The following is an 18606-nucleotide window of genomic DNA, read 5'->3' on the forward strand; positions in this document are numbered from 1 at the left end:
ATTTTGGACAGGTTTGATGGCCTTCAAACCTTTGTTGGTGAAAGGTTTGACACTTTGGAATTACAAGTGGATATGCGCTTCAATGAGATGGAGTCAAGAATCACCAAGGTTGAAGAAGATGTGTCTTACATTCGTTCAAGCTTTGATCTACCACCACCGCTGCCACCATCATCTTAGATTTCTATTATTTTAATATTATTAGTACTTTGATTTCCAGCCATGTATTTGGCTATATTATGATAATATTTGATAAATTTATTATTTCTTTATTTGCATGCTATGTTTAAACAAATATTAGTTATGCTATTTGACTATGTGGATTTTATATTTGATCTATTCGTGGTTCTTGCTTCATGATTTGGTTTATATTTTTCATGAATGTTGTGTGGATGCTTAGTTATATTTACATGCTTCAAATTTGTTACGCACTTTGGCTTTTTGTTGATGCCTAAGGGGGAGAGAAATAAGGATTAAATCATGAACTCACATGAGTAATCAACTTAATTTTAAGAGAAGCATTAATACAAAAACAAAGGGGGAGAATGGAAATCTATGAGAGTGATTGACTAGGAAAAATTGTGTGTGTGTGTTTCTTGATTTCAGAAGTTGTCATCATCAAAAAGGGGGAGATTGTAGAAGCAAGCTTCATGATGAATCAAGATTGATTCAAAGAAGTTTTGATGATAACAAAGGTGATGACAAAAAGCTCAAAGATCAAGAACAATTCATGATAACAAAGATGATGATCTCAAGAATCAAAGAATGAGTTCAAGATGTTCAAGATTGAATCAAGAACACTTCAAGGTTCAAGAGGAAATTTGATTTCAAGAATCAAGAATCAAGGTTCAAGGTTCAAGCTTCCAAGAATCAAGATCAAGATTCAAGACTCAAGAGAAGAATTAATCAAGATAAGTATGAAAAAGTTTTTTCAAAAACTGAGTAGCACATGGATTTTTCTCAAAACTTGTTTACCAAAGAGTTTTTACTCTCTGGTAATCGATTACCAGATTGTTGTAATCGATTACCAGTAGCAAAATGTTTTTGAAAAAGTTTTTAATTGAATTTACAATGTTCCAATTGATTTCAAAAAGATGTAATCGATTACAATGTTTTGGTAATCGATTACTAGTGTGCTTGAACGTTGAAATTCAAATTAAAATGTGAAGAGTCACATTCTTTCACAAAAAAGCTTTGTGTAATCGATTACACTGATTTGATAATCAATTACCAGTGATAGTTTTTGAACAAATCAAAAGATGTAACTCTTCAAATAGTTTTTGACTTTTTCAAATTGGTTTTAAGTTTTTCTAAAGGTCATAACTCTTCTAATGGTTCTCTTGACCATACTTGAAGAGTCTATAAAAGCAAGGCTTTGTTTTGCATTTCTAATCAATCATTATATAAATCTATCTTTTCCAATTCATTCTTTATACAAGTAATTTTTCCACATTGATTTCTAAGTCTCTTTGAACTTCTTCTTCTTCTTCTTCCTTGTGCCAAAAACTTTCCAAAGTTTCATGGTTTTTTAAACCTTGAAAACTTGTGTTATTCATTCTTTTCATCTTTTCTCCCTTTGCCAAAAAGAATTCGCCAAGGACTAACCGCTTGAATTTTTTTTGTGTCTCTCTTCTCCCTTTTCCAAAAGAACAAAGGACTAATCGCCTAAATTCTTTTGTGTCTCCCTTCTCCCTTGTCAAAGAATTCAAAACGACATAGTCTGAGAATTCTTTTGATTCTTCCCTTTCCCATATACAAAAGATTTCAAGGGACTAACCGCCTGAGAATTCTTTTGTATCCCCATTCACAAAGTTTTAAAGGTTTAACTGCCTGAGATCTTTGTCTTAACACATTGGAGGGTACATCCTTTGTTGTACAAGTAGAGGGTACATCTACTTGGGTTTGACTGAGAACAAGAGAGGGTACATCTCTTGTGGATCAGTTCTAGTGGAGGGTACATCCACTAGGTTGATCAAAGAGAACAAGGGAGGGTACATCCCTTGTGGATCTTTGCTTGTAAAGGAATTTTACATGGTTGAAAAGAAATCTCAAGGACCGCAGGTCACTTGGGGACTGGATTTAGCCACGGGTTGTTGCAAAACCAGTATAAAAACTCTTGTGTGTTTGTCTCTTTCTTCCCTACTCTTTTAATTTCCGTTGTGCATTTAATTTCCGCTTTTAGTTTTGGTTAAGTTTCTCTTCTACTCTTTATTCACTTAACAACATAGTAAAAGCCTTAGAAGAGTAAATTTTTAATTAGTAAAGGTTTAGGAATAATTAATTCAACCCTCCCTTCTTAATTATTCTTAGGCCACTTGATCCAACATCACTTAAGGAACCATGCAGAGTTCATCGAGACCACTCGATTGTGTACGTAACTGCCCCCCTCCCATAGGTGATCAGCCTGGGAGCCCAAAGGAGTTCCCTACCAGGTGACAAGCCCACTTAGTACAAAGTACGCTCTGCCACAGCTACTCTATTTCCTGTGTCGTATGAGCTATGAACATGACCAAAAGTAAGTGTCAAAGACCATGGACCAATTAAAGCGCCTAAGCATCCCTTCAGAAATGCTTAGATTCTCTAACCACGCTTGTCACCCACGTCTGGGCCATCCGACAAGGTCAATGCACTCTACCCCCCATGACATACACTACATACGACATATGAACGTGGCCCAATACAAGTGCGAAAGACCCTGGAAGGTTAGTGCACTTCACCCCCCATGAAAACACACAACATCCAACGTGTGAACCTGGCTCAAAGCAAGTGCCAAAGACCCTGAAAGGTCAGTGCACTTTGCCCCCCACGAACATACACAACATGCACATGACAATGCATTTCCAACATCAATCAACATTCCATTTCCATGTCATTCTCAACGTAAATATCATCTCGTCTCAATGACGTTATCAACAACAACAACAACCTCATTTCATATTCACATATTCATCAACAATAACAACAATTCATGTTGACATGGTCTTTATTAACAACGTCATCTAAAATCAATATCATCACATATCAATTAAAATCCTCAATAGCGACATCAACAACAAATCACATTCCGTACATACATATATATATATATATATATATATATATATATATATATATATATATATATATATATATATATATATATATATATATAGTTTTTCCTGAAAAACCAGCATGCATATCAATAACAATTTCATCGCATCCCATTAGTTAAATGAAAAACCAGCATGCATATCAATAACAATTTCATCGCATCCCATTAGTTAAAAACATCGTTTTCTATAAAAGAAAAATCAGCATGCAACAGGGACAGACAGTTATCCTCATAGCTAGGTTCCCTGACCCTAACTATGGTGTTAAAACGGTAAATTTTATAATAAACTCCCCTCACCTATTGTGAGCTACCCGCGGGTTCCTCGTCATGTCACTTGGAGATTTCTTTTTCTTCTCCGCTCGTCGGTTCCATGCAATCCTCTATCATACCAAAACGAAGGAGACTTAATATGGATTTCAAAAATCAAAGCTAATAACAATGCTCTGGGTGAAACACCCACGTCACTACATGAAAAGGCTGAGAGCATTTCGGGTTTTACAAAGGGACATCATTTGGAAATTCCGACCACACCAATGTGACCGGGGTTCAGTGAAGGTTATGAAAATAACATGCATTTCATGAAAGGATAACTTTTACAAAGTCTCTTTGCTCTAGGGTTTTTCAAAGGAAACGTAATACATTCAGTGGTCGTTCCAAAGTCAGAAAAGATGCAAAGACAAGCTAAAACTAACAAGGAATAAGCATAGAAACATGGTTACCTCGAAGGAAAACGAAAGGTCAGATTAGGGTTTCATTCTCTACCAAAATTGCAAGCCAAGTTGGAAGATTCCGCTTCTGTTGAAGGGTTCCTCTCGGTGTGGGGTTTCAACAGAGAAAAATGGTGGTTTTTGGTGGCTAATGGTGGTTGTGGGTGATGGAGAAAGTGCTTGGGATGTTGGAAATGGTTTTGGAAGAAAGAAAGAGAAGAAAAATGGCGTTTTTCCTAAGCTACTTGGACTACAAGGCTCAAAATGCACAAGTGAGCAATGCTCTCGGGAACGGAAACTTTGTGCACACTCCATACATCTCAAAGATCCCAACGGTTAGATCATGGACAAGTGTCTTGTGAAGCTTTAAACCAAATTTCGAGAAGATCCATTTTTACCGAGGCAACTTCATGTAGCTTCCTTGAGAAGCTTAATTAAGAGGCTTCATCGAGAAGCTTCCTCGTGACTTCTTTGAGAAGCTTTCTCAAGAGGCTTCTTTGAGAAGCTAACGCTTTGACTACTAACACCCTTTTTTTAATAACTAAACTCACCTCCTTGAAAATAATTACAGATAAAATAACACATTAAATAATCAAACATCAAATATAATTACTAATAATATATCGATATATATCAGGGTGTTACAACAGGGACTCTAAATTGACCATCATCAAGCTCCCACATTTCTTGAATCACTCCAAAATAAGGCATGGAAGCTCGTACTGGATTATTATCTACTACACTGCTAAAGTGATCTGAATGAGCATCAACAGTGATCCCACTGTTCTGCACAGTACTTTTGTGATCTTGTGACTCTGGGTAGAAAGAATAGTTGTTGATATCATAGCCCTTCCAAGTAAGGACATTGAGATTTGGCCTAACAGCTAACAGGTTTAAAGTGGTAGAAGCAGTGTCATTAGTGATGATAGTTTTTCTAAACCAGTTAATGATACTCCTATTGTGCTCTTGAAAGACCTTCATCATGTTCATCTTTGGGATAGTTGCTGCCACATTTTGTTTGTGAGCATCTATGTATGGGATTATGTCTAATATGTTGTTCAGTACATATAGATGGGCTTGTGAAACCTATTTGCAATCTATGGTCACAACATTAAATCCCCGTGTTCCCCTACCTTGCGGTGTGCACTCATGACGACTTTGAGGAAGGCCAACATGTGCACTACTTTCTATATAGTCAGAACAGAACTCAATGGCTTCTTCTACAACGTACCTTTCGACAATGCTTGCTTCAGGTCGATATTGATTCTTTGTATAACTTTTCAAGACCTTTATGTATCGCTCAACCGGATACATCCACTATAGAAAGATGGGTCCATAGTATCTCTTGTACAATATGCACAATTAAGTGAATCACAATGTCAAAAAATGATGGTGGAAAATACATCTCCAACTGACAGATGATAATCAAAGCCTCATTTTCCAAATCATCCAACTGTTGAGGGTCGATGACTTTGCTGCAGATCGCATTGAAAAAAAAACACAACCAAGTTATGGAAACCCTAACTTTCTCAGGCAAAATTCCGCGAATGGCTATAGGCAATAGTTGTTGCATTAAAAAGTGACAATCATGAGACTTCAACCCTACCAATTTCAGGTCGTTGACGGATACAAGGCTCTTGATATTTGAAGAGTATCCTTGTGGGACTTTAATATTTTTAAGACAATGACAAAAACTTTTTTTCTCATTTGTTGACATGGTATGACATGGTAGGGGCATGTACGTTCGATGACCTTTTGATACTGGATGCAACTGTTGTCGTATACCCATTTTTTCCAAATCTTGACGACATTTCAAGCCATCTTTTGTCTTGCCTTTAATGTTAAGAAGAGTGCCAATAAAACTATCACACACATTTTTCTCCACGTGCATAACATCTAAACAATGTCGCACATGTAGATCGCACTAGTATGGCAGATAAAAAAATATTGACCTTTTCTTCCAAATGTTCTTGTCAGACCCATCCTTTTTTTGTGTCTTCCCATAGAGAGTGATGATGTCCTTTGCCCGATGAAAAACTGTGTCTGGTCAACAACTTTGGTGCACTTTCAATCTCAGATTTTCCATTAATTGCTTTCTTCATTCGCTGATATAGGTGATAAGGTTTTAAAAATCTTCGATGCCTTGTATACACTGTATTCTTTCCATGCTTTAGTTGGAGGTAACTTGTGTCTTTCTCACATATAGGACATGCATGGTGTCCTTTCACACTATACCCGCTCAAATTCCCATAAGCTGGAAAGTCGTTAATAGTGCAAAATATCATTGCATGCAACCTGAAGCTATGCTGAACACTGGCATCATACACATCAACCCCTTCTACCCACAATTTTATCAGGTCTTCAATCAACGCAGCAAGATACACATCAATGTCATTTCTCAGCTGTCTTGGACCAGTTATCATCATATACAACATAATGTATTTTCGCTTGATGCACAACCATGGAGGAAGGTTGTATATCATCAACAAAATAGGCTATGAACTATGGTTGTAGCTCAAGTTACCAAAAGGATTCATTTCGTCAGAAGCAAGACCAACCCTTAGGTTTCTGGGATCCTGACCAAATTCCAGATACAAATCATCAATTGTCTTCCATTGGAGATAATCAGCAAGATGACAGAGCAATCCATCCTTTATCCTCCCATCAGCATGCCATGTTAGGTTTTTTGCATCATGTGCATTAGCAAACAATCGCTTAAACCTTAGTATTACTGGAAGATGCCAACACACCTTTGCAGGACGATCCTTGTATGTGGTTGCATCATCACTGCATTCGTCAGACTTCACTTTGTAGCGTGACACCCCACATGTAAGGCAGCTGCGCATTTTGGCAAACTCATTTCTATACAAAATACAATCATTAGGGCAAGCATGTATTTTTTGGTATTCCATACCCACAGGACATAATATATTCTTGGCCTCATAATGATTCTTAGGTAATGTGTTGTCCACAGGAAGTATATTCTTCAATAAAAAAAAAGTAATTCATTGAAGCTTTTGTCACTCCACCCAAATCTTGCCTTCAAATTCACCAAAGCTAACACCCCTGATAATCATGTGAAGTTTGTGCATCCGATATATAGTGGCTTCTTATAATCACTTTCTAATGTGTCATAACAAGGTGCATGTTCTTGCCTAAAACCCTCTTGTCCAAGATCGCAGAGCATTTCTTCTATACGATCACCGACTTCTACATGAACTGATCACTCGGAGGGACTATTGACATTTCTGATAACTCGCCTTGCCATATCCATTTTGTATAACTAGGACTGATACCATCACATATAAGATGTGTTATAATGTCTTCCAATGATTGTCTCTGGCCATTCAAACAATTAACACATGGACACAAATAGACTCTACCCATTTCTGGTGCATTTTGTTGGGCAAATTGCAAAAAATGTTCAACGCTGTTCTCATAATCGTCAATTATGCGTGGTCTTTTCATCCAAGCTCGATCCATTTGGATGTACTGCCATAATGGGTACATTATCCGATATGCATACGAAATTTCGACAGTATTTCGGTTTGGTCACCAAGTACACAACATGAAAGCGGTGACATCAATTCACCATGATCATGTATGCACCTAGAGAACAAAGCCAGATGCAGTCAACCAAAATTTAGTAAAAAATTAACACAGCATACTCAACTTATAAGTGAGAATTAAGTAAAAATAATTACTCTTCCCAAACTGTCCAAACGGACAATTCAAGATTCAATACAACAATTAATCCAAATTGTCTGTATTAATCATTGTATTCAATCTCAAACGGGAAACTATGGTTCGCTCAAAATGTAGAAACATGTAATATTAAACAATAGTCACATTTCAACAAAAAATGTAATAAATAATGATATAAGTGTAACAATGACGTACATACCTCAAAAGAAGCAACTAACAAAAACTGTGGCTGCGGTAACGCCGGTGATTATAAGATGAGGTTATGTTCATAGAACGAGGAACAACTGTATTCGTATCCCTAACAGACGATAGACAGGTAGTAGTAGTAGCTACATACAATTAACAAAGTTAACAACAAAGTATTGATTATAGAATAGCAATACTAATTCATTATTCAGTAAAATATTTGTCCTTTTTCCCCGGGTGCGGGGAATTCACAAGATCAAGTACTGGTGGGCTTTGGTGACCTGATAATGAAACTCATGTGCTTAAACAATTTCCAGAGCAGAACACATAATACAGGTGGAATTATTTAAACATAAAAATTGCAAATAAATGATATTAGTATATGAATATACATATTTATATATATGTAGTGATTGAACTGTTCCTAGGTTATGCAACACTGGGGGACTATATGGGAATATCAATTGCAATACATGATATTGTAGGCACACTGGCACCATTTGTAATGGGATTGTGGGGGCAATAGAAAGGGAAGTTATTAGTGACCCTTTAATACAAACCCATCTACTGAAGCTGGTGATGAGTTGGAAAAAAGAATGATGAAAAACTGGTAGCATGATGTTGATTCAAAAGCTCATGATATGTTGTTGTGTACTAATAGTATGAACTTGTGAAATTATGGGGGAGGCCAAATTATGGATGGCCTGTCTCATTGCTTGTCATAATTGCAACTTGAGCTGTTACAAATCAGAACGACCATTCAATAGCAAAGAACAGAAAAAAGTGGGTTCAGATGTTTTAGCAAGAAAATAATGCTAAATATCTGCCACTATGTTTTTTTTGTTAATTCTTTATAGTATGAATGTAATTTGGTAAATTGGTTAGATAAAAACATTTGGTATTTTTATGGGTGTTTTATTTGTCTTTCATGTGCTTTGGGATTGACTTGTGTTTATAGTGTCTGTGTTGTTTTGCTTATGTTATAGCGGGAAAACTTTATTATTGATATGGAAAGAGATTAGAAAACTTTGTTGTTTCTTTTTATTTTGTCCAAAAAAATGCTTGTTGGGAAAGTTAAGCGCGTGGTTTGTTATGAGACTGTAAGGTTGTGGAAGGCTCTAAAACCTTATGCAAGGAAGGGCCAAAGCCAAATTCAATTTTCCACACCTTAGGCTGATTTGATCGGTTAGAGTTGACAATGCAAGAATGTTTTGAAGATCAGCGGCAACAGTTTGACATCTTCACACAACACTATGATCAACCTTCTTGATTGGCCTTTGGGGAAGTTGATTTATGTTTTATTTACAGTATGTTATTTTCTGTTCCTTTTACTTTTAACTGTTTAGCATTGGGGACCATGCTACGTCTTTAAGTGTGGGGATGGGAGTTTATCCAAACTATCATAGATGGAAAACACTAAAATAGGTGGTGGCTATGACAAAATAACAAACTCATAGTCCTTTCAACATTTTTCCCTTTCCAGGAGGCGCCAAAGTTGCTTACAAATTGCAGAATAATTCTACTTAGTGACTTGACATGGTGTCTAATTGGTGCTTATTCTATTGGAACTAACAAAATGTGATTAGTAAAAATATATATGGCTAACTTAATAAAAACATGTGAAGTCAAATTTGATTAATCAAAGTTGAATGAGGTTAATGCAAGTGGTATCCACACCATTAAGCACCAATTTCATCATACCAATGATCTTCAAAGATAATAATTCCAAACAACCTAAATTTGTATTATAGTTTCTCAAGAAATATTAAATCATATTATATTTATTCAACTAAAGCAGGACAAATTTAATTATAGTTGTAAAAGAATACTAACATGGAGATACTAAAAAAAACCAATTCCATCATCACTCTATATATGAGGTTTCTCTACCTTATATATAGCTCCAACAATCTTATGCATTTTCATAAATTTGTATCTAAGTGCAGTTGTATTTAAGCAAAATTGACTTTCAGGAAGTGGATTTGCAACTACAAGTAATTTTTTTGGAATAAAAATTACTATCTTAGTAATTTTGACTACTAAACCATTTCTTTTAAAACTAATTTCTAAAACAAACAAATAAAATATCTGATGATTAAATAAAACAATAAATACCTGTAGATAATACAAAGATGTAGTAACATAAAGGATTTTTTGTCCACTCCCCCCTCCACCGTTTCATATCCCGCTAAAAGTGCACTTCTAATGAGGGCATGGTTCATTCACTTTCTGAGCTTTAAGAGCTACCTCTCGACATTTATTGAAATTGGACCTAGAAGTGGAGGCCAAGGCCTTATATTTAACTCCCGATCGAATATGTGTAGGTCCCTTTAAAGAATAGAAATATTGTTTACATGTTATTGGCATCTATAAGCTTGGGAAAGACAAAAATAAAAAATAAAATAAATATCTACTTGAAATTTTAAGCCTTTTTACTTTTATTTAGCGAAAAATTATTGTAGGATTTAAACTATTATCCATATTTTCATTCTTATGTTTTTAGAATTTTTTTCATGATCAATTAATAAAATTTTTATAAACAAAAATTTTATGGAAGAAAAAAAAGGTAATTAAGATCCAGTACAAGATGTATCCATTAGCTGATCAACTAATTATAATCACTTTTAATTGGCAAAACCATTATATTAAAATGTTTTATATATGTAAGTTTATAGCAATATACAAATAATTTTAATTTACTACTAAATGTAAATTGATTCTTTATATTTAGATTTAAACTTTTGTCATCTCCCGTGCTTTCACTCCACACACCCAAGATAATTTAGCCATCTTTTCAAAAATGAAGTTACTATGCGCAAGAAAGAAAATTTGAAGAGAATTAAAAATTGTTTTGTAAGAAAAATGAAATTTCAATAAGAGTTAATCTATAAAGGTATTACAAAATATTTATTAAAAATATATTAATAATTATTTGGTGAATTTTAATTTATCCACATATAAAAGACTCTTTCAACTAATTTAAGCCTCTAAAAAATGATTACTTTTTTGTCACTGTGACATTAATGATTAATTTAGTTAGTGAAATTAAATTTATTTATAATTTATATTATTTTTCCAAAATCATCTTTTATATTTTAAAATTAATCATCTCTCTTTTCATTTACATGTTTCTCATCTAATTACTAAAGTTTTCATTCATAATAAGAGAAAGAAGATTTTATCTCTATTAATTTTTAGTATTTATTATTTTTTACTAAAATAATCATTAATTAACTAAGGATATTTTCGAGGAAGGAAAAATATTGCAAGAGACTATTAGAAAAAAAAGAATTATAAAAAAAGACTAAATTTTTTCTAAAAATGATATTGTAGGGAGTAGTTTCTATTTTTCTAAAAAGACTAACAATCAAACGGGTACATGTATCAATATAGTACACTAGACCTGTTCTTCAAAGATCGAGCTATATATTGGCCATGCAAATTAGTACAAGTGGCTACATGTTTATATAAACGCAAAATCACTATTAGAAAATACACTTTCAACATCGGTTATTTAGAATATTCTACATCGGTTCTAAAACCGATGTTGAAAGTGACGATGTTGAATGTATGAATGTTAACATCGGTTTTGGAGAACCGATGTTAATATACATATGACAACATCGGTTCTCTAAATAACCGATGTTAAAAACAATGAACAACAGCAAAAAAAGTGTACGCATGATGAATGTTGACATCGGTTTTCCAGTAAAACCGATGTTAATATGTTAGTTTAACATCGGTTTTTTAGAATAACCGATGTTAATGTATGCCCTTAACATCCGTTTTTCTAGAAAACCGATGTCAACGTTGATGATGCTTACACTTATTTGGTGTAGTTCTTTGTGTATAACATCGGTTAATTATAAATAACCGATGTTACTATTCAAATATTCACATCGGTTATTTATAATTAATCGATGTTAATGTACAATAGTTGACATCGGTTATCCACAGATAACCGATGTTAAAATACAAACGCTGACATCGGTTATACACAAAAAACCGATGTTAATATACAAACGTTAACATCGGTTTTCTATTATAACCGATGTTGGTTATGATATTAACATCGGTTTTTGTTAATAACCGATGCTATTTTCTAATTTTTTTTTTATATATACTTTCTGTTTTTACAGTAAACCCAAAATTGTACCTGTCAAATGCAATTTCAGGAGGCCCAATTCACAGCAAATAAACATTTTATTCTGCTTTCAAGCAGTTTTAATGATAATAAACATCAAATAATTGATTTATATATTATAAAGAACAATCAACAAATGAATTCAATGTTCGTGTTACATAGAAAATGTAAAAAATGTAAAAAATGTTAAAAAATGTCCCTAAATCCTAGGCTTGATCTCTAACTCGGAGATAAAACTGTGCCCACTGAATCCGCAATGCTTTTAATCTCTCAGGCTCCAATGGTCTAGGGTCGTTAAAATACTGCATGATTAAATAAATCATATTAAGTTAATAATGTAATACAAATTATAAATAAATCAATTTTCTTTGAAATAAACTTACCGCTTCCCAATTATTTCTAAAACTTCCTAAAATGATGGTGGACATCCAGTGCATGACATAGTAGCCGCACTCAGTAGTTCCTTTTTGTCTATTACACTAAATACATAATGAAATTTGGATATTAATTAAACAACTAGTGTACAGACACATAAAGAAATATATATAACTGGAAGTTTTATGTAAATGACGTACCTTGACGACAATCCACCTAGCAGGAGCCTTTGATTTAGGCTGTAGAGCATCATCAAGACCCTTGATAGCACTGTTCCATATGAGTAACAATTAAAAACTGGTGTTGTACGTTGAGGTATTACAATGCAAATGTATTGAAAAGAACACTAACCTATTAATAATCCCCTTAAGGTAGTTGTCTGGCCTGTTATGCAATGAACAAAACCAGACAACTAAGTGTTCCTTGGGCAGGATGACCACCATCTGCCAATGTCCGCTGCAGTGGAACCTAAAATGGGTTAGTACATTAGTAAACATTAATTAAATTTTGTTATTTTGTGACTTACCCATTTAGGTAGGCTCCAAGATACACATCGCGTTGTGAACTCTGCATCCAACTCTTTATGTAACTTTCAGATTCAAACTGCAATTGTCCAAACCTCTGAATGGACTGAGGCTCGAGGAATCCATAGATATCAGAATTCCCCGCTCGCATACATGTTTCAGTGAGATGCCTGTTTATGTTAAGTCAAAGTTAAATATTTATGAATTGAAAGCCATAACTTAGGTAAATAAAAGCCTTTTATATAAAGACTTACAGAATCCACAACTGTAACACTGATATGCTAAGACATTGACCACCGTGTGCGATTTCGGAGAGGTCTTCGTGCTTTATGTACATGGGGAAATCTGGATTAACGGCCCCGAACACGGTGGCATCCCATCTAACCTGATAAGGTCTCAAGAAAAGCTCTGGGATGGTCAATGTCATCAGATAAAGTGGATCATCGACCTCCGGATCGGGCTTCGGAGGTGGTTTTGGCGGAGACACAGCTACCTGTTGATGAAACAAAGTTAAATAGCCAAATTTAAGGCACGCTTAATGAATTAATTTAAAAAGAAGAAACATATAGTAAGGACAATAAGTACCTGGTGTGATAAAGACTTGATCAGATGTGTCGGCCAAGCAAGAAAGGTGTGAAGTGTCTGCCCCACTAAGGAAACCTCAGCAGTGGGTACAGGAACTGGAGCATCTGCATCTTTAACCTCGTCCACACTCACCTTTACTTGGCCAGGCAACAAAGGAGTGCTATGAACAAGAGTCGATCCCTCATAAACTCTCCCCACGGCAACCAGGCGGGCAGGATCTGCTTCTATGTACAAGCCGCACCTGTCAGAGTCACCTGTCTCAGGATCGTTTCCTGAGGGATCAACACAACTCCCCTTTATGCTCACCCGAGGATCGGAGGGACCAGGACCAACCAGAGGCTCAGGAGGTGCCTGAGACTGCATCTGTGACTGAAGCTGGCTGAAGGATGCCATGACCTGCCTTGTCACTTTCTCTGTGATGGACTCCTCTAGCTGGTCCCTGATCTGCTGGGTCAGCTGCTGTAATTCGTCAGGAGGCAGGGAGGAAACGCTGCGGGACGTCCGTGGAGCCGATCCAAAGTATTGCTTGATGGTGACACCAGCTCCAGCAGCACGGACACGTCCAGGGTGCTCTGGACGTCCAATAGCAGCGGCCAGAACATCCTGACGTCCATGGGGGATGAACGATCCCTGTGTGGCCTGCTCCTCAAACGAATCCTGCACAGAAAACACACAGTGGTACATGGCATTCTCAAAATATTCAAACATAATTGTAATGGTTAGTTGAAAATTACTTACAATCTTGTCAGCGATTTCCTTTGCGGCCTCAGTCGTCATCTCCCCTGTCTTCTTCGTGCGGGCCATCTTCCACTTCACGTGGCGTCTGACCGGTGATGGAGGGTCGATGACGCCATCAACGCTTCCTGACTGTGCAGCTTCCTACAGCTTCTTCTTGGTCTTCTCAGCCAGGAGCTTCTGCTCCAAATAATCGTAACCCCCACGAGACAAAACGTGGGGGGCAGTATTCTGCTTCTGGATGGCCTGGGCCTTCATGCGCACATCCTGAAAAAATTAAACAATAATGTTTGAAATGGGTAGAATGAAGTATAACAACATCATGTTTAATATGAAAAACAACTTAAATGGCAAAGGAACATACCTCCCAAGAAGGGTCTTTGCAAGTCTGGCAAAACTGGGCCCACTTTTCCTTGCTGATGCCGTATTTGTCATAGACAGTGTCCTCGACACCGTCCTGATCGGCTGCAAGGGCCCATTTCCTCGTGAGGTCTGATTTAAACTACCTCCATCTCTCCCCCACAGTCTGTAGTAACTTCCTTTTCGTCCTACTGTCAGAAGCCTCTGGGATATCAAATTCCGCCTGACAACATGAAACAAAGTTTATTTGTTACAATAATGAAATTTTTTGGCTATTAATTACACACAATCAAATAAGAAAAGAGAAATACCTGAATATCCTCCCAAATCAGGTCCTTCTGAGCAGTAGGGACCTCCTTCCAGTTCTCGTAGGTGATGTCCACCTTATCACGTGCCACAATCCCCAAATATGTTCTTAATTTCTTCTTGTGGGGACCGTCGGCCTTCCCTGTAGCAGGATCAACATGCACCACTGGTCTCTCAACACCTGGTGGTCTAGTGGACAACGATCGTAGGCGTGAGGCTTTGCGTGTCCGCTTCATGGCAGACGTCGAAGCCGATGCGTCCGAAGTAGGAGGAGGACGAGGAGGAGAAGGAGGAGAAGAAGGAGGAGGAGGAGGAGTAGTGGAGGCAGGTGGAGAACCCATGATCTTTTATACAATAACATACAAAATTGGATTAATGAAAAGAGGATTAGTGATAAGTTTTTTTTGGAAGGCAAAAGTATAACATTATTAAACAAAACCCCACCACATGTTTTCACAGCATTTGATTTTCTTTTTTGTAGAAAAGAAAGAGGGGAACGAGCAACAATTTGAAGGTTGTACATTCAGGAACTAAAGAATTCAAAATAGCTAGTAATAAGAGGGATTTGTTTTTGGGATTTTCTGAGCACCAAGAGCGGCTACGCAAGAAGCTTGCACTTGAGGAGGGAAGGATATTTGCAGCTAATGAACAAGTTTCTTAACTATTTGTCCTTCAGATTTTACTGTTTTTTTTCTTATATGTAAATATAAATAATATAAGGCTATGCCATAGGGACATGGTCATTTTTACCCCTAACAATCTTAGAAGTAAATATAGACCATGTTTTTACGCCATACCCTTATACCATTTATATTTACATATTAGCAAAAAGAAACAGTAAAATCTTAAGGACAAATAGTTAAGAAACTTGTTCATTAGCTGCAAATATCCTTCCCTCCTCAAGTGCAAACTTCTTGCGTAGCCGCTCTTGGTGCTCAGAAAATCCCAAAAACAAATCCCTCTTATTACTAGCTATTTTGAATTCTTTAGTTCCTGAATATACAACCTTCAAATTGTTGCTCGTTCCCTTCTTTGAGAATGAGGAGGATCTTCATAGGACTTCATCCAGCTGATGTTTGTCGGCAGTTTCATCATCCACCACCCTTTTCTTCTGTGCCTTCTCACGTTCATTGTTGTTAAACCCATATTTATGCCTTCTTCCCTTCATGTCTTGTTTGATCACAACTTTAGCTGAATCTCCCATCTTCAGCATAGTTGAATCTCCTGTCTTATTGTCCAATGCCACATTTTGATGGCCTGTATCTCTTTTGTTCGTATGTTCTACTGCTTCAGCTTCACAATGCATAGAGCAATAAGAATTTTCCAGTCATCACCAAAGGCTTCTGCATCAGCGTTGACACTCTCCACCCTCTTTGGTTTATGCTTATGTGTTTTCTTCCATGCTTCCTCCTTATAATTCTCAGATTTATTGGAGGTCCCACTAGAAGGATCAGCACCAATCCGTGCCTGTTCCTCCTCTACCAGCTCAATATCTTTCGTTTCACCTTTGCTTTTGAAAACTACACTGTAATTTACAAAACAAAAGTTGAAAGGAAAGATATTGACCTGATAGACGAGGAAGAAGCACAGATTGGTGGTGATCGTTTTAGTGCAACCTCGAATAAAGCTGAGATTTATAACGAGGAGGCACGAAAGAAAACACAGAAGCATAAACCAAAGAGGGTGGAGAGTGTCAATGCTGATGCAGAAGCCTTTGGTGATCACTCGGAAATTCTGATTACTTTATGCATTCTGAAGCTGAAGCACTAGAACATACAAAGAAAAGAGATACAGGCCATCAAAGTGTGGCATTGGACAATGAGACAGGAGTTTCAACTATGCTGAAGATGGGAGATTCAACTAAAGTTGTGATAAAACAAGACATGAAGGGAAGAGAGCATAAATATGGGTTTAACAACGATGAACGTGAGAAGCCAGAGAAGAAAAGGGTGGTGGATGATGAAACTGGCGACAAACATGAGCTGGATGAAGTCCTAAGGAGGCAAATTGAAACAAAAAACCGATGCCTCAATCAGAGAAAAATGTAGTTGTCACTTACTAGGTTTGGTGACCTATGTCTCTGCAGAAAATTACATTAGCCAATGTTAATCAATTCTCCTTCATCATGATCATTTCGATTTGCATGAACGTCGTCAGCTTCTTCTCCGACAACGTTAGCAGTGATTTGAGCGGTCAAAGGACTAACATAGGTGTCCATGTATGAATCATCATCTTCTACATTAACACCAACTGTTTTGCCCTGCAGAACCACGCACCAACTTTCATCACAAGGGTCTTGCACGTAAAATACTTGTCTAGCTTGTTCTGCCATGATGAAAGGGTCATTGTGGTAACCAAGTTTCTTTAGATCTACCAGGGTAAATCCTATATCATCGGTGCGCACACCTGTGTTGCTTTCAACCCATTTACATTTGAAAACACATACTGTAAATTTCACATAATTAAGCTCCCAAATTTCATCAATGAACCCAAAGTAAGGGATGGAAGCTACACAGGGATTGGCGTCATTCACACTTGCAAAGTGTTGAGATTCAGCCCTTAGGGTGACCCCGCTGTTCTGCATTGTACTTTTGTCATCTTGTGCTTTTGTGTAAAATGAATACCTGTTTATGTCGTATCCTTGCCAGGTTATAACATTTCTTTTAGGCCCATCTGCTAGTTTTCTTAATGTTTCTGAAGCATTCTCATCTGCAAAGATTGTATCTTTAAACCAATCACAGAAAGTTTTGTTATGCTTTTTCAACGCCCAATTCTTTGACATTTTCGGATTATTCTGTTTGACTAAAGCTTCATGCTTAACAATGTATGGCAAAACTTCATTACTGTTGTTCAAGACATACAAGTGAGCTTTAACAAATCTTCTACACTTGGAGTGATCACCTGCAGTCCTCTTGAACCCTTACCACCCACTCTGTCATCATGCTGACACTCAGGAAGCCCAACAGCTTTAGCCTTCTCTAAGTATTCTGAACAAAATTCAATGGTTTATTCTGCAATGTACCTCTCAACAATAAATGCTTCCGGACGATATAGATTCTTTGTATACCCTTTTAAGATCTTCATGTATCGCTCAACCGGGTACATCCACCGTAGATAAACAGGACCACATCATTTGATTTCTCTGACCAGATGCACAATCAAGTGAATCATGATGTCAAAGAAAGCAGGGGGAAAATACATCTCCAACTGGCACAGTATAATTGCGACCTCATTTTCCAACTCATCAAACATTACTGGATCAATCACTTTGCTACATATAGCATGGAAGAAAAAGCACAGGCGAGTTATCGTGAACCTGACTTTGTTTGGCAAGATGTCTCATATAGCCACGGCTAACAATTGTTGCATGAGCACATGACAATCGTGAGACTTTAACCCTACAAGCTTAAGCTCCTTCAACTGCACAAGGCTCTTAATATTTGAAGAGTATCCTTGTGGAACCTTCACCCGACGAAGACACTGACAAAAACTTATCTTCTCCTTCTTGGACAAAGTATGGCAGGCTGGGGGCAAGTAAATTTTCTTCCCATCAGACCTTGGATGCAACTGTGATCTTATACCCATATCAGCTAGATCTTGACGGGTATTCAAGCCATCCTTCGTCTTGCCTTGAATTTTAAGGAGCGTCCCAATCACACTGTCACAAAATTTTTCTCCACATGCATAACATCAATACAATGTCTAACGTCAAGATCACACCAGTATGGAAGATCAAAGAAAATGGACCTCTTCTTCCATATGCAACTCTGACTTTTATCCTTCTTTTGGGTCTTCCCAAATACAGTGTTCAGGTGTTGAACCCGCTGATATACCTGCTCACCAGTGAACAGTATCGGCGCAATATCATACTCTTGACTTCCATTAAAAGCT

This window comes from Glycine max, chromosome 17, assembly GCF_000004515.6.
Source record: "Glycine max cultivar Williams 82 chromosome 17, Glycine_max_v4.0, whole genome shotgun sequence".
Lineage (NCBI taxonomy): Eukaryota > Viridiplantae > Streptophyta > Magnoliopsida > Fabales > Fabaceae > Glycine > Glycine max.